The sequence below is a fragment of the Pholcus phalangioides genome, unplaced genomic scaffold, assembly GCF_987345545.1.
Source record: "Pholcus phalangioides strain wild (caught in Gottingen) unplaced genomic scaffold, Ppha-v1.0 ptg000019l_1, whole genome shotgun sequence".
NCBI lineage: Eukaryota > Metazoa > Arthropoda > Arachnida > Araneae > Pholcidae > Pholcus > Pholcus phalangioides.
In genome coordinates this window covers 9,754,364-9,780,838 of record NW_028301612.1, presented here as the reverse complement: position 1 = coordinate 9,780,838, position 26,475 = coordinate 9,754,364, and positions in this window count along the sequence as shown.

Sequence of the window (26,475 nt, the reverse complement as noted above, 5' to 3'; positions counted from 1 at the left end):
ATAACTGATTTGGACCATTTTCAAATCTCTCCCACTTCAACATGCCAACTTCTTCTGATGGCTGTCCTCATGGGGAGAACGACGTGGGGGGATTCGAAACTAGCGAGCACGGGGTGCCACCACTATAAATCTTTGCTAACTTTCCCGACACAACTCTGCCTCTTTTTGAGGTAACGAAAGTAAGGTGCTTTGCATCAGTCCGAGGTTGTGAGCGATTCTATCTGCAGTACCCAGCCGCTCTTAGAGGGTGTGAGACAGGTGTGGTCGCACCAGGCCCGGTACTTACACTAATGATACACATAATGTCATTCGTGAAAATTTTCTTCATTTCATATAGAGAGAAATACAGTGGAATACCGTTACAGCGAAAAAATCTCGTTCTAACAAACACTTTCCTAATCCTACAGATAAGTTTGTATAGGAACGATACAAAAACTCTAAATTTCTTTGTAACGGAATTTCATTATAACGAAGTGATTTCTCCGGTCTCTTGGAGTTATAATGGGATTTGACTAGTTCTTGAATTTTGTCATTTTCATTTAATTCTGAATTTTGAGTAATTTTGGAATTATTTCTTTCACAAATTAGGAATTTTCATCAATACTGGAATTTTACTCATTCATTTATTTGGAATTTTTTTGAATTCTGGAATTATTTCTTTCGTTCATTATGAATTTGACTGATGCTGGAATCGCCCTTGTGAATCAATTTTTCTTATTTTCGCGATTCATTGATCCTAAATTTGCATTATTTCTCAGACAATTTATTCATCATGTCCTAATTTCAATTAGTTTTATAGTTATTTCTTTCATTAATTTGAAATCGTTGTTCAGTTCGAAATGTTTCATTGATTTTGTTATTAATTTACATTTAATTGATTTTTTTTGTATGGATACTTTTCAGCATTTCCTGAAGATTTTGTAATAATGCATATATTTTCGAATGCCGAGATTTCCCTGTTTTACATCATATATAAAATCAGGGGTTAACGGCTCCCTGGAATTATTAGGATACGTCTGGCCGGCCCCCGCTATTATTTTCGCACTGGGGCCCAGCGTCTGTTAAGGGTAGCCCTGATGCAGTGACAACTCCATGACTTCTTCGACAGATCTCTAAACCAAGAAAAATAATTTATAAACAGTCCTTAAAAATGAAAATTAATGGAAAATATTCCCATCTGAAATTAAATTTTCTCATATTTGAATGCTATTAATATGATAAAAGACTTGTAAAAAAATATCTATATCAATACATTATTTGCAATTTATTTCAGGTATAAAATACCAATGTTCTTTCCAAATCAAAACGAAAAGAAAAAATATACGAATAATTTGTACATATTTTTTTTAGATTCTGCTTCGAAAATTACGTCTTTTTTCCCCGTAGCTTTCACCTTCTACTTTCATTTCAAATTTCGACTCGATTTGTTCGCTTCTTTCATATGCAAATATGCTAATCGAGCTTCACATTCTCGAAAAAGTTAAGTTATAAGTGGAAAAAAAAATATTTTAAAAATATACACACATATATATAGTTTATATTCAGTTCAAACGCGAACAGAAATTTATTTTTTCTCCGTTTCTGTTTAAACTGATTTGCATATTGCCATTTGCCAAGCGGTGTCAATTGCAGGCAGGACCGACTCGATCGAGGCTCTTAAATTTTAAATTAAAGATGTTTTTTTTTGGTTGTTCTTTTTTCTCTCTTTCCCCCCTTTTTTTTAAGATTCATTTCATTTCTCTGGATTGATTATCGAAAACTAAATAAACATGCTAAAAACTTTGCTTCGAGCAATTTTGAATATTTAACATGAATTTCATTACAATGTCCTCGGGATAAATTCTCAAATACTTGCGAATTCACTCTATGTTCATTTAGTATACAGGGTGTCCTGTAAGTGCTAGCAAGGGCTTTATCTTATCAATCGTTTTCCGTAGAGGTATGATTCCAATTTAAAATATGTGCAACAGGCGTTGAAAAACTACCCTGTATTAGTTTTAAGAGTGAAAATACAGTGTGTCACAAAATTAAAAAAAAATCTAAATTTTTATACGGTCTTCCCTGTGGTCTAACTTCCAGTTGTAAAGTTGTTGCCCTGTCTCTCGTGATGCCAACAAAAACGTTCCATGTTTATAAGTGGAATCTTCACACAGATATTCAAATTTTCTCCGTTTTTCGAATTCGAATATCTAATTGCAAGGTAGGGGAGGAAGGGATAATATAAAAATTTTGATTTTTTTATTTTATTACGCACTGTATTTTGACTCTCCAAATTCGTACAAGCTAATTTTTGAAAGCCCGTTGAGCAATTTTTAGATTGGAATCATACCTCTAAGACGGAGGATTGATGAGGTGACGGCACAGGTAGCACTTACGGGACACTCTGTATACGAATACGTTGGATTTAAATGGTGATGCCACTCCTCACTGACTAGTCTTATCTGGTTTCATCAATATCATCTACAATTCCAATATGAAAAAATCAAAATCTCTGCGCCCCACCCAATATATGTTCTGTAAAATATTTCCTGCTTACCTATGTCAATGATAGCAAATTCAATACGCAGTGTGAAATATGCAATTTTGAATATTAAATATTATCATAATCGTGAATTAAGCTCCGTCGGATTTAGTGTATTCCACTAAACACATACTTTCCACTTTGAGTCTAGTAAATTTAACGGAGTTTTTTCAACACAGCAAACGTTGCATTGGTTGCAGTGGGACCCAGAAACATGGGCCCCAACATTTCTTCGTCCCTGCATGTGAAAGTGAACAAGTGAGTGACCTATGAGTAAGTGGATGAATGACCGTACTGTAAACCCAGTGAGTTATCGTTTGAGTGAAGTGCGTGTGTGAGTGCTCACGCATTCATTAGTCACTCACGAACACATGTGATCACTCAATCGGTTATGCTTCGGTCACTCACGGACTCATACGGCCTCTCATATGGTCTGCCACTCACTCTGTCACTCTTACGGTCAGGGCATGCAAAATATAAGGGGCGAAGTTTTTGGATTCCCCTGCAACCAACGGAAATGCTACGTTGCTGGTTATAAAACTGCGACGGATTATTCTCAAAGTAGAACCTATGCGTTCAATTGTTTAAAATCATTGATTTTTATTGCTCTTATTGTGCTGCTGTATTTTTTATATACAGTGTGTTTCAAAAAAGCAATCAACCGATTTAAAAAATCATAACTATTCAGCTTTTTATCCGATTTGATCGAATAATGTATAGGTAGAAAGAGGGAAATTTCGAGTGTCACGCTGTCGCCGACAGGTTACTGCCACTTCAGTGTTTTATTCAAGATGGCGTTTTGCGTACTAAGCTTCGCGAAGTGTCAGCCCGTAACAACTGTTCGTCGTGCTTTTCGTCGACAATACCCTGGTGTTGAACTTCCTACAGTTCAGAGAATTACGCGATGGTATAAACTATTCCGAGACACGGTTGCCTGTGTAAAGGGAAATCCCCTGGCCGTCCCCGCATGTCAGGCGAAGATGTAGAGCGTAGAGTTTCGCACGTAGTCTACAGAAATCCCCTCGCCGGTGGATGCAAACATGCTCACGGAATGTTTGGGACGAATTTAGCTATCGCATAGACATATATCGTGCATCCAAAGGTTGACATATTGAGCACCTTTAATTTGGTTTGCAAATAAACTTCATGATTAGCCATGTAATATAGAATTAATCTTAAGTGCCTATGTGTTCAATATTTTTCGGAATATACGCATTTCAAATCGGGTGATTCTTTCTGAAACAAACTTTGTAGTTTAGATGTATATTCGATATGCATATATTTATGGGTATATATTTTAGCCACCACGTTATAGGCATTCTGTCTGTTGCGGCCTTTGTATTTGTATAGTGGAAAATATACGCTTTATAGTGCAAAACGTATCCATTTTAAAGTGGGAAGTAACTAATATAAGTGATATTATTTTTTTGTGTGCATCATATTTTTTTTTCATGTTCAATAATTTTGACTGTAGTGGATTCATGTATTTTTTCGTATGACACATTTTATTCAAGCGAAATGTTTTTATCAAAGTAGATATGATCCAATCTGAATTGTGGCTGATTCCAGCACATCAATTAATTCGAGTTTTACTGTTCAATCGCTTTCTTTAATGTTCCACTATTCTTAAAACTGCGCAACAAGAGACGAGACTATTCAAATATATATGACATGAATGTCGCTCTCCACTTGTTAATACAAGATATACAGAAGACTGGATGTTGTGAAGATATTTATTATTTCAGATGTTAATTTTTTAAGGAAGGAAAAAACTCATCTCTGCCTCTACCGGGAGTCGAACCCGGGTCCCTCGATTGCCGGACGAGTGCTCTGATGAGCTATTAGCTGATCGGTTTCACCGTCCATTGCACGGTTCCGTTCAGCATACATACGCTCTAGCGAAGGAAAATCTCTATCTTCTCTGTAGCTTAGTGGTCAGAGCACTCGTCCGGCAATCGAGGGACCCGGGTTCGACTCCCGGTAGAGGCAGAGCTGAGTTTTTTCCTTCCTTAAAAAATTAACATCTGAAACAATAAATATCTTCACAACATCCAGTCTTCTGTATATCTTGTATTCAAATATATATAATATCATGCTGAAAGAATTCATATTCAAAATGCTCAAACTGTTTGTGAATTAATTTACCTTAGTAGCATATAAGAGCTCTGTCCCGTGTGGAATTTATTCTTCAAACGTGCTCTCATCATTATTTTCTACCTTGTACCTGTGAAAAAGAAGTAGTCTATATTGTTGTTTGAACTCAAAAAAGCTGCTTGAGTAGAAATCATTCTAAAGTGGTTTAAACCTTTTCTCAAAGAAGATGCCGAATAAACTAAATTATACCTTATCCTTCTTTTCTTACACACACACACACTTTTGCTTCTTTTCTCCCGTCTTTCAAGACGAATCCTAAAAGCACTCGAATAACGAATGAGAAAGAGAAATTTCAACAAAGATAAAGGTGAAAAAAAGAAAAAAAAGCCACTAAATTTTAAGTAAAGGCAAAAAAGGGGGATTCACCAGAGAAAGGCTGTAAATTCCTAAGCCAAATCTTAAATGGGAAGAAGACCCACGGCTTACCAATGGCGAATTTGATGGCGATTTTACAACTGTTTTAGGAGGATAGTTCTATAGATTGGTTCGACAAGACCTAAAGCAGGAGCGAGATTAAAGCAAGGAGGCTAAAAAGAGAAGAAGAAAGACTGTTCCTTGAAAGTCTTGGTCAGTATCAACCTTTTTATAAGGTAAGATTCTTTCTCCTAAGAGGAACTTATAGCTTCGGTAATGCAGGAGGAGGGTAAACTCCGGTGAAAAAAGCAGTGTTAAAACTCCCCGAGGAACAGCTCTCAAACTTTGACCTACAAAAAGAGGAGAGTATAAAAAAAAAAGTTGTTGAAGAAAAGGATTCAACATTTCACCCGTTTTCTGGGAACCAAACTTACTTTGAAAAAAAAAAAGAAGACACTTTATTTCGCCTTTGAAAAGGGACTGAAAAGCGTTCGATATTCAAAAGAACGACAAAGAGACACGTTCTACGAATTTTTTCTACTCTTCAAAAACAAGACTTGCAATATACGTGGAGACGACAAGGATGGAAGAAAAAAAAACTACTATCGAAGTTTTTTGGTGTCCGGACGCTTTTTATACATTTGTGAGAACCTTTCAACTAAAACATGTTGAAAAATTTCGATGTTTTCCTATATCTTTGAAATTTCGTGTATTTCGTACGATATTCTTCGATCATTTGGTTTAAGAAACATGAATGATCAAAGATTATATTTTCAAATGTGAACTTGAATCCAAAACTTAAACGAAACAAATAGTTTTTTACGGTATATTCGGGACGTCAGAATAACATGAGACGTCGTACACGAGTGCAGTAGAATCTCCAAGAGTCGCTTTAATCCTTTTAATCCTGCCTATAGCCTCATACATAATTTGCTTTGAAAAAAATGATTTATTGCGTGTGTTATTCATTCAACAGTTGAAGTGAATTGAAAACATTTTTAGTGAAATGACAGATTAAGCTAAAATGATCGTGAATTGGCAGAAATAAATTTCTAATATATACAGACATAGGTGTATTAGTGATTGTCCCAAAGTTATTAATTTTTCCTATCTCTGCATTTTCTAAGACTCCAAAAAGTTATTTCCTTCATTTAATTCAGTATTTCCAAAGTAGAAGCTTCGGGATTTCCCATGGGTTCGCTGGGGGAGGGGGGGGGAAGGTGTGATGAGAGTAAAAATTGAAAAACGGGGTGATGGAACAAAGTTTGGGAAATTATAATTAAATCTAAATTTTCATTCCCCTGTAATTATTTTTTTTGGATGTCAACTCATCCCCTCCCCCTTGAATTGCTGATCAAGAATTTTTTTTTCTACTCACATATTTCAGAATTTTATCATTTTTTGCTAAAAACTGTTTAAATTCAAAAGCAATACAAAACATTGCTTAAGAGTGTTTATTGAGTTTTGCACCGTAATCGCAAAAACTGCATTTCCCACTCGAGATTACACTTCCTTAAATAATTTTAAAAAACGCGATTAATTTTTCATAATTTTTTAAATTTAATTTTTTTCCTTTTAATCGAATCTTTAGTACGCTTTTTTTTCTTTGCGACCGAAATTCTGCTAGTTTTTTGCCATGCTAGGTCGCACACGCAATGTTTTTTTCTTCTGCTGCTTGGCGTCATTTCCGAGGCAGTATTCAGTGCACCAACCCTATAGGATCGCAGCCCGATACCAAAATGTCTGACGACGAGCCCGAAAAAAAATAAGCCACCGACGTCCATTATAATGAGGTTCTACTATATCTTCTTTTACCTGATTTTGTCTTATTCCTCACACAACCTATCATGCTACTACTCACTACTAATACTCACACTTACATGCTATACATATACACACACCCAGGCCTCCCTTACGGTCCACTCTATAAGTTCGGCAAGATGGCAGAATCGCCACGGAACCGACGAAAAAAGTTTTATTCGGTTCAGTTTAGTTCAGGTAGTTAGATGAAAAGATGATTTTTTTTTGTTTCCCCAAGAAGCCTACCATACATTTTCCATCAGATTGTGGTAGAGAGACTTCGATTTCTATTTCACGAAGCCTCACATCATCATCCAGGAATGAGAACTGTGTGCCCTGCACCTCGAAACAATTGATCACTCTTCCATGATCTCGTATATAAGAACAGAACCCCTCTGAAAGACATGGAGTTCGGTGCAGCCGGGTCAAACATGATGCCTTTCTTTTTACCAGCACTTCGGAACCTTTAAGGTGACCCCCTATTGCATAATATCATGAAGGTAGAAACCGGTCGTTGCATGGCAATAGTCATTCCGGAAACTGAATCTCGATTCAAGATTGAACATTGGGACTATTTACAAGCTCTGAATCTAGCTGCGATGCGTCTGGATCATCAGCAAGGCGTAGGCAAATAGCAAATCCAGTCTAGTGCATCCTAGTCGGATATAGTATTCGCTAGGAGTTACCAGCATTCATTCAAAGTTGTGTGTGCTACTGTCAGGGCGATTCAGGCAAATAACTGATCGAGAAGATTGGACAATCAGAAGGGGAAACACGTAAATTATCATCGATTCGGAGGAATTTGCCTTGCTCCACATATCCATCCAGAGTAGTATCTAGGAATACCATGGTCATAATAACGGGGGGGGGGGTGTTCCCAACTCTCTCATTTGTTGTCGAGCGGCGTACGACCATCATTTTCGGTGTGACTGTCGGGAAAGCAATCTCTTGGGACAGACACTTTCCTCTGATTTTGATTTGACGGATCGTAAGTGCTCGATGGCATCCTTCACAGCTGATTGCGATGTTTATGCTGTCAAGTTCCCGCTTTGGCATGCCATGAAGGGTATCGTATATTTTTCAGAATAAAGAAACTTGAAACAGAATCTTTTTCGAAATGGGCATGAGTAACTCAATCGATTCCACGCACACATCTTGGCGTGTATAGCCAAGTAGCTTAATGGTATTCTAATCACGTTTTAAAATTCAATCACCTTATTGACACATAGGATATTAACCAAAACATTTCTGCATTGATCCGCATCCCTGTTTAGTCAATATAAGTTATAATGTTCACCGTTGCGGCGTATCAATTCATGGCGATATGTGTTTTTTTTCCCTCCAATAAAGTGTATTGTTGGTTTCTGAAATCTTATACTGCATTCTGAATACTTCCTTCCAAAATACTTTTTCTGCAATTGAGACCCGAAAAAAATTTCGATTCAACGGTCTCTAGATTCACAACAAACTCGGCCAAAAGTGAACGGAAAGCCGTATAAATTGTCAAGTGAACACGTCCTATTTTTAACAGAACGTGGGCCGTTCCCAAAGTAGATTTTTCTTAGATTTGTGATCTCAGATAGTCAAAACTGTGAATGCAGAATGATAGAAGATCACTATCATTATGTAAAATCGTTTAAGAACAACAAAATCCTGCTCCAAGACAAGAATGCAGCAAAAATATTGGCGACTCTGATTCAATTCGTAGAATGAAATTTAGAGCAGGTCAACTTTTGGGAGATTTTGGGAATTCTCATTGACGAGCGGCTTAGGTTTTCTGAACATTGTCAGCGATGGTAAAAATATCGAATAGAATTCTCTATTTACTCGGTTTCAATTTCAAAAAGTTCTCTTCGCGTTTTCCTAATGTCATTTTTCCGAGGCTTAGTTCGTCCTGGACTGGAGTGTGCTATAAGGTTTTGGAGACCATACCTACACAAGGGATACAGACTTGGTTGGAGGGGTGCAGAGAAGAGCTACGCGTGTCCTTATTGGCACACGATGATGAAGATAGACTGAATTTTTTGAATATGCACGCACACACACACACACACACACACACACACAGAGAGAGAGAGAGAGAGAGAAATGACAACTTCACCTCCGTGCACGAGACGTAAGTCCACGACGACGTGTATTTTCATCTAGAAAGAAATAATTCTGAAATCCCGCTTATCAATCCAAAGAACATAAAATGTTGGGGAATTTGAAAATATATAGTCAAGGTGATTTTGTGAGTGAGATATGAAAAATATCTCCTCAAAAAATATCGTGATACAGGGATTTATCTACTTTACCACACATCAACCCCTGTCATATATCACCATACGGCAATTTCCATCCAGTGGAGTTGAGTGGAAAATGAAAGCTTCATCCATCGGCGGTCGCCCCAGGGTTGGTAGGTAATAAAGAACCAGCTTCTGACGTTCTATGCCCGTATTCGAACCCTAATGATAACCTTCTCATTGGAAGACGAGCATCTTACCACCGCGCCACTCGGGCGCACAGGGATTTGTCTTAGAAAAGGGTATTGTTGTATCATGAATAGTTTACCATTGAGTAATTCCAAACGAGAGTTGAAAAAAAAACCTGTTGTTGAGGGATTTATCATTATATTGAGTATCGTTATAGTGAAATTTTACTGTATATTGTATTCGACTGAATTCAATAAAAATTGCAACTCTGACCCAAAATGTTGTTCTTTCCCACCAATTAATACTAATGAGGTGATAAATTTGAATGATCATCTCGAGCATCACAACCGACACACTCGGAATTTGTCGGCTCGCTTTGAAGAGAAAAGTACTCGCTCAGCATTGGAGCATTTGTTACAAGAAAGTGTCGAGTGTTGAAAAAAATATATATATTCAATTTCTCGATCTTCCAACTGAATTTTCAAGAATCCACAGAGTCACTTGAAGCATAATGTCAAGAATAGAGAAATGTTTCGTTTTATTTCTTTCGAGCAATGTTATGCGTCTCACAAAATAAAGTAAACACGCATTTGTTTATTTATTATTTTCTTTTATCTGGGAATGAAGTTCAGAGTTTCATTTTGTTTTATCTTTTTAGCCAAAAAAGAAATAACCCGAATGTGTCTCAGTATTTTCGTCGCCCGCCCGTTGAAACCGTTCCCATCGAATATTACGGCATCGGTAACAACCACTTCAGCAGTAGAAGATCCCTTTTGCAAACCATAAAAGACAGCCTTTCTCAGGCACTAAAAGAAGCTCTCAAACACGAATACGCCGTGTTGAGAACCCTTTGGATTTTTACGAGAGAAGAACCTGAAGAACTTCGCCGCTCTCTCTCTCCTTCGGTTTTTCTCACATCTTTTACTCGCTATTCTTTTTTTTCCCCCTTTTACATTCTGAGATTTTTCTAAAAATCAAAGGGTGGTCTTTGTGCGATTCGTGGCTCAAGAGTGTTCTAACAACACACGGTACGGGAGAAGAATCATTCATTGATCGTCATCGGATGATGTATTTCTTTAGTGAATGAATACATGCGTGGTTGCATATACTGTATATGAATGTACAAAATACGTAGGAAAGTATATTTTTGAACTCAAACAAATTGCGAGCGGAGGGAACTGTATATACATACCAAAGAAAATCAGATTACGGTATATTTACGCTCAATCAGAAGCAATTAAAACAAAAGCGATTATTAAAATTTCTGTCCTTGTAAATTACACTAAATCCTCGATATAGCGATATTGTGTGAGCGTAGAAAACATATGGTTGCAAGTAACAAAATCGATATAAGAATCGTATATATAAGCAAGAAAAGATGTAATTATCGACCAAGTGCATGGATGGTCGATCTTTTTGGTTCGAGCAACCGACGTTTCCCGTACGAGGTGAATGGTGTCACTATCCCACAACGTATCTGCAACTACGGCCACTGATTTTGGAATTCTTCACGAGCGGCTTAGGTTTTCTGAACATTGTTCAGTGGAGGTAAAAAAAATTGAATAGAATGCTCGATTTTATTTTCAAAAAGGTCTCGTCGCGTTCATAATTAAAGCCATTTTCCCACTTTTTAGACGTTTAGTTCGTCCTGGACCTGAGTATTTTGTAAGGCAGGGGTTTCCAACGCAAGTTTCTCGCGGAACCCTTGATAGTTTTATGGCTGTTACGAGAACCCTTGAGAACAGGCCTTTCTTTGTTACTTTTGTCCATAACCAATAAACGGGCAAAAATAAAATTTTATCAGTAAAAATGTGCCTTCTGGAAAATAGTGGAATTAAGTGTGCATTACAGTATATAACGTTTTCTGTACATACAGGGTAGGCAAAAAGTCCGTAAAAGCTTTAAAAATTCAAAAAACTGGAAAAGGGGGGGATAACACATTGCACAGACGAGTCACAAATCCAGCAAAGTTTCGTTTGCGTGAAAGAGATGCGCTTTCTACCGTCAGGTTCATGCAAGATGGAGCAACTAGTCACATTGCTACTCCGATCAAGGCATTCCTGATACAGACGTTTGGGGAAGACAAAATCATTAGTAGGCGTTGCAGATTTCCATGTCCTCCTCAATCTCCAGGTTTGACACCGGCAGACTTCTGGTTATGGGGATATTTGAAACCTCGGGTGTATCGATCCGGTCCGATCATCCAAACTGTCGGAACTGAAAGAGGCGATCCGACGACAGGTGTCGTATACATCCGGACTTGCTGCACTCTGCCGTTGCTGGATTTGTGAGTCGCCTGCAACGTCATATCCCCTGTGTTGGTCGTCATGTGGAACATATACTGCTGTAATAAACGATTTGGAGGCATTCTGTTCGTTATTTGCATATATTTTCTTTGACAGTGCTATCTATTTATTTTACAAGATATACGGAAGACTGGATGTTGTGAAGATATTTATTATTTCAGATGTTTATTTTTTAAGGAAGGAAAAAACTCATCTCTGCCTCCACCGGGAGTCGAACCCGGGTCCCTCGATTGCCGGACGAGTGCTCTGACCACTAAGCTACAGAGGAGATAGAGATTTTCCTTCGCTAGAGCGTATATATGCCGGGTTCGACTCCCGGTGGAGGCAGAGATGAGTTTTTTCCTTCCTTAAAAAATAAACATCTGAAATAATAAATATCTTCACAACATCCAGTCTTCCGTATATCTTGTATTAACAAGTGGAGAGCGACATTCATGTCATATTTATTTTATGTATGTTTATGGCTGTCTATTTTAGTTATTTTTTCCTGCCAAAAAAATAACCGTGACCTAGCGAGGCAAACCCTGCAAACCGTTTTTTATGTCGATTGTTTTTCTGTCTTTTATGAATTTTTAAAGTTTCTACGGACTTTTCGCCCACCCTGTACATATTATATTACATTTATAAACACAGCTGCCACCTATCAAATTAAAAAAAAACCTGCTTCTTCGATTGAAGTTGATGACCGGCTTTTGATTAATGCGCCGCATTAAAAAACTAAATATAGCATGATATTAAAAAATATTTTCAGAGCAATAATATGAATTGAATCATAAACATTTCCTTCAAAATTCTAACAGCTGTATTTTGTGTGCAGTAAAGAAACATGAGTAAGATACGCAAGAATAATTTAGATACCAGTGAGTGATGAAAATGACAATCGGAAACGCACGTCGGCAGCGTCTCAGACGCCGCGAAGATAAAAGGGCCCCGAATCAATTAGTGTACGACATTAGGGATGACGTCGTTAGATCCATCAACGAAAATTTTTCAAAGTGCCAAAGACGTCTCCTTTTGGAAGGCTACAAATAAGTGCAAGTCTTTCTCCTCTAGAATCGCGAAAATACACTCACAGAATGGTTTGGTCTACACAGATGACGATATAGCGAATGCTTTTGCTGACCATCTGGAGCTGCAATTTCTGCCTAATGATAATCAAGCTATTTTAATTTCAAAAGAAAACGAGGAAAAAGTTGAAACTTACATTGGTATGATCACTGCTCCTTTTGTTTCTGGTGATGCGGCCTTGTTAACATCGTTGGATGAAGTGAAAAATTGTTAGAAAACTGAAAAGCAAAAAAGCTCCAGGCTTTGATAGGATATCTAAACATGCAATAAAAAAGTTCTCTGCAAACATACTTTCGTCTTTGACTAATATTTTTAACGCAATTTTTACCAATTGCTGCTTCCCAAAATTCTGGAGGAGGGCGATGGTTGATGCAAACAAGACTTGCCGTTTTCGCAAAATTATAGACCAATTTCTCTCTTGCGTAACACGGCCAAACTCTTCGAGCGGCTATTGGTAAATAGACTGGAGAAGATACTTGAAGAGCGAGAAATTATTAGAGAGGAATAATACGCCTTCAGAAGGGGCCATGGTTGTGCGCAGCAAAAAGTATTAGAGATTATTACATCCGCAAGAATTCGCAGAGATCACTGGATCTGTATTTTTAGACATCAAGGCGACTTTTGACCGGGTAGATCACGACACACTAATGGTCAAAATGATAAACCTGCAATTTCCAACATATCTAATTGTTCTTCTAAACAACTATCTTAGAGAAAGAAGTTTTCAAGTCGAAGTCAAGACTAGATTTTCACAAGAAAAACCTATCTCTGCATCTGTCTCACAGGGTTCAATAGTTGGTCCACTATGTTTGAACCTGTAAATAAACGACTTTTTGGATCCACTAAGAGGATCCCTCGCGCTTTATGCTGATGACGCTGTAGTAATGTGATATGACAGACATGACTATAAAGCTCTTCATAACCTCCATATCTACGCCATAGAGGACTGGTGCGAAGAGAACTGAATAGTTCTCAACCCTTCAAAGTGCCAGTTTATATGGTTCAAAAATCAACGTACCTACTTGAGAGAGACTATAGCCACTATAAATTGCACTGACTTGACTGCACAGGCATCCGTAAAATACTTAGGTGCCTGGCTGCATATTAAATTTATGTTCGGAAAGCAGAGAAAGCTATGTAGAGAAAAATATCAAGAAGGCAAATGCTGCTACTAATAAGCTATAATATGCAAATATGCTTCCCCATGCAAAATATGCTTCCCCAGAAGCAAGCTGTCATATTACAACAGGATATTCCTTTATGAGGCGATTGTTCGTCCAATTCATCTCTACGCATGTTCTCGATGGAGCTATGCCAGGAAGGATAACATGTACGCACTTGAAGTATTCCAAAACAAATTCCTCAGAAAGGGTCACCAAGTCTTCACATTATATGCAAAACGGAGACATTAGAAAGGATCCTGAGGTTAAAACCATCTTCAATTACGTCAAAAAGCTGTGCCGAAAACAATTTAAGAGCAACAGAGAATTCCCATACTTGCATATTAGAAACATCTCAACTTATAAATATGATAATGCGGCTAAATACGCAAGGCCAAAGAACATTCTCTGCAGGGACTGGCAGAATCTTACTAATTAACTAAATATGAGTCCTGATTTTGTCTTTTATGTGGCCTGTAGGTGCCTTATTATTTATAATTTTATTATGGTATTTATACATAAAACATGTAACGTGCAGGAAAATCCCACAGAGTTATAGCAAGGTGGAAAAGAGAGAGAAAGAAATACATATGTATAAACATAAAACATTGCGCGAATTGCGAGATCTGTAAATACCATTTGATATTTAAATTGATTATATTTGTTTCCATATTATTCTTAATTATGTCTAGAAACATTGATTTCTGCAAAAATCGTATATATATAAATTGCATGCATAATGATGGGTTGTAAAAGCTACAATGTCGGCTTAGGATTACGATACTAAAGCATTAGTTTTTTCCTTCAAAAATTGCAAATCACTGTAAAAAAAATGCAGTATCATAATGTAAATTTATAATAGATTTTTTTTTACATAAAAGTATTATGCATGCATGTATGAAGAGATTTTTTTTGGTTTATAAGAAAAATCCAATTTGCGGGTAGAAATACTAGCACACACAAAGACTCTGCAGATTCTTAGAGTGTGATCAGTAACTAACTGACAATTGTTAGGATTTATTTTCCTCGAAATTCATCTAGAGGTTTCTATTTCTCCCCACCAAACTCAGTGATTGAGCTCATGTGTTGTAATGGCCATGTTGACTCTGTGCAAAGAGCTAAGTGAAAATATAATTGTCTCTTTTTTTTTTCCCCCCCGGACTTTATAATATTCTATATTTTTCTTACGCACACACTGCTCTACTCACAATTTTTACCGTTCTTTTTCATACGCACACTCTTCACAGCCGTTTACTGACCTTTCCTAAACGCGGGAATGGAGTCTTCTTCGGTGCCACCGACAAATCGTGATATTGAGAGAAGTTCAACACATCCTCATTGGCTTTCCGAAATTCTAATCGGGAAGGGCATTGATTAATCTTCATGACTGTAATTTTAAATCTTGCGCATCATACTGATACTAATTTACCGTATACAAATAACAACTGTTGAAATTTTCGAGCAAACTTGACAATTCAATTGATATTATTGCTCAAAAAATATTTATTAATATCTCATACTGTATACACTTTTTTTTAAGCGTATTAATCGAAAACCAGTCACAAGTGTCAATCGAAAAATCACAATAGTTACGACAATTGAACAACCAACGTTATTTGAACCCAAAATTGCAAAAGAACCACGGTAATACCATAGCCGTGGTTCTTTTGCAATTTTTTGTTCTAATGACGCGTTGATTGTTCAATTGTCTTATCTAACCCAAAAGGTAATTCATTTTCTACTTTCCACAATAGTTACATTTTTATTTGATAGGTGACAGCAGTAGTTTCAGTTCTTTAATGTTTCTTATATATCTACAGGGTACATAAGGGTAACAAGACCGTATGGCTTTTATGTGCGACCGTTGGTTCTAGAGGCATGCTTCCAATTAGAAAAAGTGTACAGATAACGTGTAATATATTCAGATATGTTATACGTTTTGCAGGGGGTTGAACAGTCGTTAAAATAAAAATAATAACTTTTTATACAGACAAGCTCCGTGTGCTGAAAAACAGAATTAAAAAGTTGTTTCCCTGCCTCCCGTAATACGAACCAAAAAGGTTTCACGTTTCCAAGTGCAGTATTCACTGAGGTATTTGAATTCAAAAATCGGAGGAAAGTTCGAAGAAAAAACAGCGCAAAATAACGAACAACGTTTCTTTCCCTAATTTATGCTGCTCTTTCAATCTGCTGATTTTTTTAAAAGGCACTATTTCGTTAAAATTTAAAATGAAGACCAGCTTTGTATGCTACTGTTATATAAAAAAAACAGCTTTGTATTACAGTAACAAGAAAGTTTTTTTCTTTGAAAGCACTCCAGGATTTATTAGGGATTCGTGGGGTTTGATCATGTGTAACCCCAGGTTCAAGGTTTCGGACACCATATCAACTCAGAGACAGACTTGGTTGAAGGGGTACAGAGTAAAGCTGCGTGTGTCCTTGTTGGCTTGAGTTATGAAGTGAGACTTCATTTTTTGTGCATATGTTTACATTGGAAGGAAACGCAGGTGTCGGTAGGATATGATCGAAGTGTTCAAAATTTTCAACGGGATGTATAGTATGGGCCATGAATTACGTATTAACACTTCGTGAATCGACTGCTTTGACATAAAGACAACAACATCGGTTGGCAAAGGACAACTCTAGATTGTGGTGTCACGAAATTTTTCTCTAATAACGGTTGTTAATAAACCGTACCTCAATAAACTGTGCTCACCACCGGCGGTCGTGAATTCTAACACAATTGATACGTTTAAAAAGAAATAAGATAACCATGTTGGGTAAATCGAGAAGGTATTCATATTTAAAATAAGGCAACCATGGGTTTTTTTTATGGTTTGCTCCTTTCGGTAGCAATCACTTTCTGTGTGGTTATGCTGTCTAGGACGAATTGGGTATCGAACTCGCGATACATCTAAACATCCTTTGGTAATTCGGGCCAGTGATGAGCAAACTTATCAGTCCGAATTCCAGATATGCGGTAATTCGGTCGCTCGCAGGCCAGAAACTAGTATGTATTGTGTATATGACCTGTATTTAACGGGACATTCCTGTAATTTTGGACGTCAAACTTTTCTTCGAAAAAAAATCCTGATTTCTCTCATATTTTCAATAAGGATTACTTTAACTTTTGGAATCAAGAATTACGATTTTTTTCTCATTAATTAGTCATAATTAGAGCTCGGATTATATGCAAATGCATATGCGCATATGCATTTGCATAATTTGGCCTTTTTTAGCATTAATGCAATTAGCAATATAAATGCATGAAATCGAACAATTTTCAGAATCTATATACGTATATAAATCCCGGATGCAACTAGGGTCACCGATTTGGGAATTCTCATTGACGAGCGACTTAGGTTTTCTGAACATTGTTCAGCGGTGGTCAAAAAAGCGAATAGAATGCTTAGTCTCATTTTCAAAAAGGTTTCTTCGCGTTCTCCTAAAGTCATTCTTCCGCTTTTTCGAGGCTTAGTTCGTCCTGGACTGGAGTATGCTGTAAGGTTTTGGAGACCATACCTACAGAGGGACATAGACTTGGTTCAAGGGGTGCAGAGAAGAGCTACGCGTGTCCTTATTGGCACACGGGGCTTGAGTTGTGAAGAGAGACTTCATTTTTTGAATATGTTTACATCGGATGAACGCAGGTGTCGAGGAGATATGATCGAAGTGTTCAAAATTTTCAATGGGATGGATAGGATGGACCATGAACTTTTAGTACACCGCCAATCGACTGCTTTTACAAGGAGACACCAGTATCGATTGGTGAGGGACAATGCAAGGTCATGGTGTCGCAGGGAATTTTCTCTAATAGGGTTGTTAATAAATGGAATAGCTTACCCCCGGAGGTAGTAAATTGTAACACAATTGACACGTTTAAAAAGAAATACGATAAGCATGTTGGGGTAAATCAAAAAGCTATCCATACTTAGAATATGACAAACATAAGTATTCTTTATGGGCGTTGTATAATATTTTATCTTGTGTATATATTGTTTATAATTTTTGTTATTTGCATTTTTAATTGGGTTGCTGTATTTTTGAAATATATGACATCCATATTTTTATGGGCATCTTTTTCTCAGCCATCTCGTTGGGCGTTTTGCCTGTTGCGGCGTTGTTTTTGTATTTGTATTTATGCAAGAGAGAAATAAAACCCATGCAGTGGGTGGGATACATTGGGGGAACCCCATGCATGGTTCGAAAAGTGTAGGCGTTTCTGAAAGGTGGCTATGTCTAATTGCACTAAAAATGCCAACCCTTGTTCCATGACGTCTGCCTTCGATGTTGGACGGAAAAAATGGAATGAAAATGAAAAATATATATATATTGAAGAAATATGCATATAATATATATTTTTTTCAATGAACGAGCAGCACCAGTGCTTTTGTTAGTTAAAAAAGCTATTTTAGCTATTTCTTCATTCTCCAAATCTTCATATGTATAGATTTTTCACACCACAATTTTTTGTTCCTAGCATATATATATAATAGGTGGACGTTTGTAATTTATTCTCGTCTTCATACTACAACGTAGCTTCTACTTCCTAGGCCCCCCCCCCTCATTAACATCTCTTGTCATTCGTCGCATGGCCTTTATTATAGGCACCTTGAATTCCTTTCTTGGCTTATAACATGCCCCTGACCTTGTGAAGGACTCTTTGCCGTTGGAGGTTCTATAAGCTTTTTTAATTTGATTGCTTTAATCTTTTGACCAATTGACTTCAAAATCCTGAATCTTTTCCCTCCCGATAACGCTGAGCGTTTGGGCTTGTTCTAGGCAGTGTACTTGGCGCGTCTCCCACGAATTGTTCTCAATCATATAGCTGTGAGGATTTAAGCTCCTCCAGGGGACGGTGTACCCTTTATTATGGGTTACATCTTAATTGATTCTGTTTCGTATTCTCTAACTACAAATATAACAGCAATCCAGCCCGTGAATCTTCCGAAGTCTAATATTACTGTTATAGAGTCCATGAGAATGAATACTTCAAAAGTCTACTGTCGCTGTTGACTTCCCGAGGTTCTGAACTGCTGATAGCGCGTCCATGGCGAAGCCTGTAATAATTGCCCCGTTTGGACCGACTCTTCCAAGAACCCCTGTTACTGATAATGGATACATATGGACGCCTCAACGGTACTAAAAGGGGTCGAAAATCTCCAGAGGAACTTTCCTGCCGATTGCATGTCACTCATTTGGTCACTCAGCGACCTAGTCCCTCGATCTCTGGGCAGAGGGGGATTTATAGTTTTGCAAATTTCTGCGCCTTTCTCCCATTACACAAATCTTCCTGACCACTCATTTTTCAAATTTGCCGGCCCGTGAAGCCCTTCTGTAAATACGACTCTGTACATGACATCATGCTTTTGAGCAATATCTTGCCTGTAAAGATGTTATGAAAACTTGAGGGAGAAGACAGAGCTTGAGATAGTAATATCAGAAGCGAGAATGTACGCAAGGGGCGAGTTTTTATGTCCTCATCTAGTAATTTTGCTTGAACGGTAAAAAATGAAGGCAAAATCAGAATTCGGCTTCTTACTAGTCTGACCCCTGGTGCACCAGAAACGGCTTTAAAAAACAATTTTTAAAATAAAAGTCACCTCGTTACACTTCCATTTTCACGTAAACTGATCAAGGCTATAAACGAGGCTCCAAATGCTCACGAACGCTATACAGGGCGATTCTGAATTCGTGGGACAAACTTTAAGAGGTGATATAAGACACCTAAAAAAGTAAAGAGGGTGTTTTTAGAGAGTGAACAACAGCATTTCACCAAAAACAAACATTATATTTTCATGACGGATTCGCTACGATATGTGGTGCCAGCCGTTCGAGGGTGCATATTCCCCCTTAGGATGGGATTGGAGTTTATGTTTTTATTGGTGCAAACACCATCGGGGGTTATGCTGCGCCAAAGAATGACCAAACGATATAATGACTTGTGGTAGACTTTCTGTTACCAGTTTGCACCATGAGAATGCCTACCACATTGCAATACCCAGCAACTCGAATGTTTGATTGCATTTTACCCTGCACTCCACGAATGGGGAACTGCACTTATTGCAGCAAATCCGTCAAAAAAATATATTTGCTTTTGGTGAAGTGTTGTTTTGCACTCTCTACAAGCAACTTCTACCTCCCTTCTGTTATTGCGATTCGACCGCACATTCTATGATCAAAAATACTTGTTTAGGGATCTACATCACCTCTTAAAGTTTGTCTCGTGAATTTATAATGACCCTGTAAAAATGCAAAATAATCGTTACTTAAAATTCTCCTACACGTTAGGTTTTTATGGCTAAAATTAAAATTGTACGAACTTCATAGAGAATTGAAACGGCAGCAACCAAGAGTGCCCACCAGGGACTTTCACTAAGTCTCTATGATGAATATTCTACACCCTCATCTAAGTGTTGAGCAAATGCCAGGCTTGTATGAATACTACATTTTGGGTTTAATGCGTTATTCAAGACGTATTGCATAACCAAAGTAATGTAGGGGCGCTTAAATATTGACGTTATTCACGTTTATGGTTGCGAACAGTTGACTCTAGCTCTCTCGGTGTGTAGTAGTCGGAAAACTAAGAGAGTCGTAGATCACATGGAAATGTAAATTTCAACATCCTTGTTTCAATAGTTTCACCTCTATTGTCACATTTCGAACACTGAGACGCGGTAGCCTATCCGTGCAGGGTGTTTCAGAAAGTACGCCCTAACTTCCAAATGCCATTACTTAGAAACAGCGAGAGATAGAAATATGAAACAAGTAGTTTAGTTTACCCCTTAATGCCCGAAGACGGCCCAGTAACAGATTGTAGGTACGTTTTAGAACATATTGCTAATCCCGTGGACCGAATGTGGCCCTCGGGATCATAATGTGGTAAGAGGCCTCAAACCCAGTTTTGCAAAATGATCTGAGCGACATATTCCCGGATCACTTGAATGATCCGCGGCACATTTAAAAATGAATTAAATGACTTGGGGTGCTTTTCCAGAAAAATTAAGTGGCTCACGGCACATGCTGACTAATGATATCAAGTCGTCCGCGCGGCACATCCCAAGATCCCTTAAGTGAAGTGAACTGCGGCCCTGTTTGAGATCACTTAAGTGCCCTGGAATGCTGTTGCAGATTACTTACGTTTCCTGCGACACATTCTCACTTCAATTAAGTGGTTCATGGCACATTTCCAGATCACATAAGGGGCTGGCGGCACAGTTCCTCATCACTTAAGCAGTCCGAGACCCATTTACAGATGACATAAATGACCTGCGACACGTTTCCAAATCGATAAAATGGCCCCCAGTCTCCAAAACGTTTAGCAATCTTGTTTTAGAAGGTTTTCTGAACGGCGGGAAAGATGACAGCTCTAGTCAGTGGTGGGATTCAGGAAGACAGGTCCAAGTCCCACAGGACGTTGAAGAGAAATGAAATAAATAAGCCTTAGAGAGAGAGAGAGAGAGAGACGATTCCACTTTCAGAAGAAATATCCGAGCGTTAAAGAGTTAGTTCAAAGGCAGGACTGGGATTTCAAATAACCAGGTTTGTGAAATCAGTTGGTATCTTGGGAAATAGCTGTTGCTGCCACAGTGCTTCAAGCATTTCGTCATATTTCCTTCGCAAACTTAGGTCAAATCGCATTACGATGGATTCGGAATGGTCGCCTAGCAAGGGCATGCATAACAGTGAACAGCGTTTTTGAAGCCACTTCCCTGTAGTTCCTCTGCTGCAATGGATGCCTCACAGATGAGTTACACTAAACGAACCAATCACAAGCAGGCTCTGTTACACCAGTAATATAAGCTCTATACCCTGGAGGGCGGGGTCATGCCGAAAAACTCGGAATATTACGTCATATGACGTCATACTTTCCTTTAGAATTTTTCTATGTATCCCTAGCGAGGAAAGTTTGGGCGGTCTTGATGGGACACCCTGTATAGAAGACGGTACCAATGCCGTCAATAATATCTGCCAATATGCGTTGCGAACTTCTATCTCGAGATATAGCGTGAACCAACTTCGTTACGAAAGTGGGTCACAAGCCTTGTGCGCAGCCCGAAAGAGACAAGTTAGGGTGGGGGGGGGGGTTATCATTGGATTTCGTTTAACAAAGATTTACCCGCGGACATAAAAAGTGCGGATTTATACTGAATACTTCTTGAGATATGCGCGTTCAAATTATTTGGTTACACAACTTTTTTTGCGAATGTTCCCAGTATCGTTAGATGATTTAAAAGATGTATTAAGAGCGAAACACACTACAGAGACGTGACGTAATTTCATGTCATGTCAGAGACTTTGTGAATTCTGATTAGTGGAAATTCTGTGACGATGAAATTTAAACATCGGTGAATTTCCACGAATCAGAATTCACAACGTCTGTGACGTGACGTCAAAATATTCCTGAGCTCCATCAGAAAACTCAAGTATTGCAAAATCTAGTCATTCAGGCATAGAGATATTGGATAGAAATAATACTAATAAGCTATAGGCACGAATCGCACAGTATCTTTGCAAAACCATTTATCACATATAACCCATTCTTTCGAGAATACTGAATAAGGAAATGTATTAGCGGATAGTCCGAGCATGGAGCGGACTTAAGAGAAACATTATGGTGTTTATTTTTATGTATATGAGTAAGCCTATGTCAACTGCAATAACAGGATTAGATCAAAGCGAATCCGGTCTGCAATAAAGACCACGCATTAAAGAAAAGCAATAATGAAATCTCTTCCTGGAAAAGGGTGCGCGTAGGGCTGCAGCAAGGAAGGTTTCCGTACGGATGGCGAAGCGATGTTATTCTTAGGATAGAGGTTGGATCAACGAGTGGCTTACAGTGTTATTCTAAGGGTTCGCTCAATCTCTGTTTTTCTCGCATCTTTACTTCCCGGCGACCGCCATTGTTCATCCTACCCCCCCCCCCTTTTCCTTGATAAATGAATTCCCGGAGCGAACACTGTCTTTAATGGACCAATACCCAGTGGAGGTGAAAAACTAGAATGGATTGAAGTCGAATGTCACCGGTTCCCTAAAAAAAATAGATCTGGGGGAAGAAGGTAAAGGAGAAAGGAAATAATAGGGTGAAATAAAAGGTGAAAAGTAAGTTTTTTTAAAAAAAAAACCCTATAGAAAAAGAGAAGGAGAGTATCTATCAATAGGATGTACGGAAATCCATAAGATTGGGTTGGAAAGCAAAAGTCCTCGTCACTACCTGATGCTGTTGTTCTCTGTCTCAAACTTTTTTTTTTTCCCGGATACGTTCGATACAGGAAATTTTCTTCCCGCTCACGGATGAGAAGATTTCTCACACGTGAGGAATTTAGAAATTTTTGTCGCAACTATATCAACAAAGCCAACTAATAATAAATGTACCGAATTTCTTACGGGTGTTGGTAAGAAATTATAGGGTCGTCGAAATGTCCATTTCTATCGTCATCCGGTAGTCAATTTCTGTTGCTCTGCGGTCGTGTGAAGATCGTTAAGGAATCGCACCGTGAGAATCCTGATTATCCAAAATATGGAAGCCAGATGGAAGCACCAGTATAACAAGGAAAACAAATATGATTACGTTAGGGCCGCACATACACTTAGTACAGATGTATGCACTCCGGTACACAACAATTCGTTAGAAATTTCCACGAGGTGCATGTGTGGTTTAGTAGTAGTAGTAGTAGTAGCTTATTTCTGCCGCTATGCGGTTGCTTCGGCATAGTGATGGACTGGCATGACGGGGAACTGTGGTTTTCTAGCTTCAAGTCGCGACTACTACTGCTTACATGAATCTCGCACACATTCCTATGCGGAATTTATAAAAAAAAGCGGTGCGTACCGGAATCCGTGTGAGTTTTGCGTGGCCCCTGACGTATTTATGTTTGCCAGGACTAAGTTTGTTCCGTGTTCTTGCTAGTTGCTGCCTTGCTATATTGAGTTTTGTAATCCAGCACATTAATTAAAACCGGTCTTCAACTACAATCGAAGAAGTAGGTGATTTTTTTTAATTTGATAGGTGACAGCAGTAGTTGCAGTTCAATGATGTGTCTATAAATTTAATATAATATATACAGGGTGGGCGAAAAATCCGTAGAAACTTTCAAAGTTCATAAAAGCCAGAAAAAAAGCCGACATAAAAACGGTTTGCAGGGTTAGCATCGCTAGGTCACGGGAATGTTTTTAAAACAGGAAAAGGAAATAACTCAAAAAAGCCGATAGGTGGCACTTACGTACAAAAGTCAAAGAAAAGATAAGCAAATAAAAAACACAATCCCTCCAAATTGTTTATTGCAGCAGTATGTGTTTCACATGACCACCACCACAGGGGATAACACATTGCAGGCGAGTCACAAATCCAGCAACGGCAGAGTGCAGCAGGCCCACACACACGGTTTATTACGGTGAACTGATTGTGGATTAGGAGCGCAAGTTCTTTTAACCGTCACATTTGCATATTCCCACTGAAGTCGCTCGTTTGAGCTCCATTTATCTGCTGTTTTCGAGTTATATTTTTTACTGTCTTAAACAATTCCTGGGACCTAGCGCTGCTAACCATGCAAACCTTTTTTTATTTCGGTTAATTTTTTACGGTTTTTATTCATTTTTAAAGTTTCTTCGGGCTTTTTGCCCACCCTGTACTTGAACTAGATTACGAGCGATAGAAGATACTGATTTATTGATCAAAAATAAAATGATATTCGTCAATTTTCTATTGAAAATTCAAACTTGGTACTTTGGTAAATCTGAAAATATTGAGAGAATCGTTCGGCATGAGTTAGTAGTTTGGAAAAAAGATGACGATATTCACCTCATATGTGTTTCTATTTTTTTCTGTTTGGTTAAGGAGAACTTAATCAAAATATTTTAATAGTTATAGAGTAATTATACCAGTCCTATGTTTGGTTTTTCGAAATGCCGTAAAAGCCCGTGAAAGGTAAATACCATACCCTGCAGTCTCAGGGCCGTCATTTCAACTTTTTCGGGGGGGGGGGAGCAAAGAGCATGTACTAAAGGCACGCATATATATATATATTTGTATATATATATATATATATACCATTTGTAGTGTATTTTCAAAAGCCGGGGGGAGGGCGTTGCCCCTCCCCCTAAATGACGGGCCTGCCTACAGTTGACATGCATCCATTTCATGATCTGAAGGGTTTTTCAATCTTACAAATTCAACCAACAGATTGAGCATTAATTATAAATGTTATTTATTAACGAATAACAAAAGTGTTTCTATTAATTTTATTATTTATTTAACTGGACCTCTTCCCGAGGCGAGTTTACTGGGTCCGGAGTAGATGGGGGGGGGAAAATCCGAGTTCTTTCCTCCCCTCTTTCATACTTTATGGCAGGCACGGCCAATAGCTGGCCCACGGGTCCCGACCAAGGTAAAATTATGAAATTAAAATTAATAATTTGCAAGGTGTTAAATCAAATTTGTGATCATTATCCGAGCTATTGCCATTCAACAGCGGAAAAATAATTCATTTTATTGTTAGTGACGAAAATAATTTACAACGGCCCGGATGATGTTGGTCTAAAAATCTTGAAAAATGACTGAAAAAATGCCATCAAAGTAATAAAGCAAAGTTCTCTTGAAGAACTGAGTATGTTCGATATGTCGAATGAAAGTTTTGACAGCATAAATCTAGTAAATTTTACTCAAGTTTTTTTTTTCTCGTTTAGATTTCATCAAAAATAACAATTTTTGTAATAAACGAGTTATGCTTCATGAATCTGTTAGGACCACTGGCGTTATGCCCCCCGACAAGGGTGGAGCTGACAGGGCTCCGACTCGGGTCCCCAGGACGAATATATTTTTTTTTTCACAAGAAATTGTCCGAAACAATCAAAGTACTGATAAGAGAAAAGTCAAGATGTTATTGAAGGTAATGGACTATATTTCGATGCAGTCGAAATACAGTAAAAACTAATCAGAATAATGTAGACAGTGGCTCTCGGAGCTATTTCCAGCGACCTGCTGACGAGAAGGCTTACATATTGCAGAAGTTAAGATCGAATGTTGACAATAAACCTTAGTGAAGAAGTGTATTTTTTTCCAAAATTGGTTAAAGAAATAATTTTAAAATCATTTTTATAAAAAATTAATAAAACTAACGAGAGAAATATATATAATAACTGTGGAAAAAATGGAGAAATAATTCCAGAATTAATGAGAATTGATTTCAGGAATATATTATTTCACAATAATTTCATGATTGAGAAATAATTTTGGAATCGATGGGAGATAAAAAAAATATTTCGCAATTTTGAAAATTATAAAAAAAGAAAAACGGAAAAAAATTACAAGAACTAATGAAGAATAATATCAAATGAAAATGTAACTTTAGAATTTATGTACAGTGTTAATTAAAAATTATAAATAAATAAATAAATTGAATACAGTGAGTTAAAAAAACTCCGAGAATGCGATAATTTGTAGAAAATAAAGATTAATTTGAGATACACAAGCAAAATATTGTAGAAATCAAAGAACTTTTGTGAATATAATTTGCTTTTTGATCTTAACACAAAACAGTAGAGTTATCACATCTATATACAGTAAAACCCCTCTTAACGGACACCAATCTGATGCGGTCAACCCTCTTTTCCACGGTCAAATAATAATTTCCATTTGTAAAATAAATTATTTTGTTTCAAACCTCTGATTAACGGCCACCCCCCTCTTTTACGGACGG